We start from the raw sequence: 2,074 nt of genomic DNA on the forward strand, positions 1-2,074 counted from the left end.
AAACTGAGCCTCAGGGAGGTGAAGCAATTTGCCCAAAATCACAGAGCCAGGAAACGAGGGAGCCAAGATTCAGACCCTGCAAGATCCAGACCCCACAAGATCCAGACCCCGGCCATCTGGCTTCTCTCTCTTTTTTTTTTTTTTTTGAGATAGAGTCGTGATCTGTCACCCAGGCTGGAGCGCAGTGGTGCGATCTCAGCTCACTGCAACCTCTGCCTCCCAAGTTCAAATGATTCTCCTGCCTCAACCGCCTAAGTAGCTGGGATCACAGGTGTGCACCACCATGACTGGCTAATTTTTTTTTTTTTTTTTTAGTACAGATGGGATTTAGCCATGTTGGCCAAGCTGGTCTCGAACTCCTGATCTCAGGTAATCCACCCACCTCGACCTCTTAGAGTGCTGGGCTTACAGGTGTGAGCCACTGCACCTGGCCCCATCTGACTTCTATACCCGCAGCCCCTTCCTTTACCCTCAGGCTGCCTCAGTCTCCACATTGGGGCCCAGAGCTGGGCTGGACTCAGCACAGTCAGAACCTGGCCCTGTATGTGGTGAAGGAGCGGCGGGCAGGTGCGGGAGGAGTACAGCCAGCTTCCTCCTAGTCCACAGTTTTGCATAACAGCCTGGAAAGGGAGGCCCAGGCTTCCCTGTCTTGTTGCACGTGTGTCTGCAGTGTCTGTGCCATCTCCCAGGGGCCTGGATGTCGATGGAAGGCCTGAGAGTGGAGAGAGCAGGGGTGCGAAGCATTTCCAGGGCTGTGGCTGAGGCCCACCCTGGCCTCAGCATCTGTGGAGATGTGTAGACAGGGAGAGTGAATGGGGCCAACCTCGGGAGACACTGGGTCCCAGAAGCGCCATGTGCTGCTCCTTTGGTGAGACTTAATCACTCTATAAAATGTGAGGCTACTCCCACTTATCAAATTATAGATGAGTTTAATTACAGCGCACTGAGTAACCACACTGGGCTCCTTCAGAAATAGCGGCAGGCTGGCTGCTCTTCTCAGTTTCAGCTGTAGCCACCCCAGTTTCAGGAGGAAGTGCCCGTGGATCCTGGGGCCTGGGAGTGCCGCTCAACCCTGCTGCCAGGACAACAAGAGTGGGCGTGGTGGGCTGCACTGGGTGCACTGCTGTACTGACCACCACCCTCCGGCCACTCTCAGCCAGTGAGTGCTCTGCGGGGCCATCTGGCCACGTGTTCTGTGACTGGGTCATTTACTCTGCTGCAACCTCTTTTTCTCCTACCTACATTGTGTTCTGGACAAAGGTTTTGGGTCACAATGTCCGACCAGAGGTGGACACAGTGGCGTGGGACCTGCCGTAAGAAACAGAGAGGGAGCCTGGCGCGAGGTGAGAAGCCTGTGCTTTATGGAGGCTCGGGGCACCTTCAGGAAGTAGGGTCAAGAACAGCAGGCCACTAGGAAGTGGGGAGAGCTCGGTGACATCACGAGGGGCATCAGACTCTTCCCTGTAGGCCGGTGGGACTGACAGGCTCTCGTTCCAATGGAGGTACAGTGGGACTCCCAGGGCTGTGATGGGCAGGGCGGAGGAGCTGCCGTTGGTCCCAATGCCGTATTAGTGTCACATTCTGAGGTGCAGCCCAGTGCTGGACAGCAGCTGCTACCTCTCCCTCTGCCCGTTTATTACTTGACTCTCTTCTTTGTGCCAGGCCCTGTCTAGGCATGGGCGTCCAACAGCAGGCAGCCGACTGCCCTCCCAGAGCTCACAGTCTAGCCCAGGGGAACCCAGGGGAACCGTGGCCATGACTTGGGCCAGGAAGTGAGAGGCTCGATTCTGTCACATGTAAATACAAATAGTTATTTTCAATCTACACACAGTCTGTCTTCTTCCCCACATAGCCTAGGAGCCCCTCGTGGACAGCTGATGTGAGAGGCGTGCGCGGGCAGGGTTCTCTGCTTACTTAGGGAGTCCCATGACTTTCTCAAAGGAATAATAAACTATGAGGGCCCCCGGAAGCCCAGACGCCAACAACCTGAGGCTGCCAAGCCAACAGTGCTGGGACTGCTTGGAGAATAACCAGGCGGGGGGCCCTGGATATGTGGGACTGGGCACGTGGTGTG

The 2,074-nt window shown here is 56.0% G+C and overlaps 1 pseudogene across 1 annotated transcript; it reads left to right on the plus strand.

Moving 5' to 3' along the window:
- The first annotated feature begins 320 nt into the window (after positions 1 to 320).
- Positions 321 to 1,824, plus strand: LOC117084437 (annotated as a pseudogene). Its single transcript, XR_004437454.1, has one exon. The product of XR_004437454.1 is annotated as an uncharacterized LOC117084437 (transcript).
- The last annotated feature ends 250 nt before the right edge of the window (positions 1,825 to 2,074 follow it).

The sequence above is a fragment of the Trachypithecus francoisi genome, unplaced genomic scaffold (genome assembly GCF_009764315.1).
Source record: "Trachypithecus francoisi isolate TF-2019V2 unplaced genomic scaffold, Tfra_2.0 Lachesis_group0, whole genome shotgun sequence".
In the NCBI taxonomy this organism is placed as follows: Eukaryota; Metazoa; Chordata; class Mammalia; order Primates; family Cercopithecidae; genus Trachypithecus; species Trachypithecus francoisi.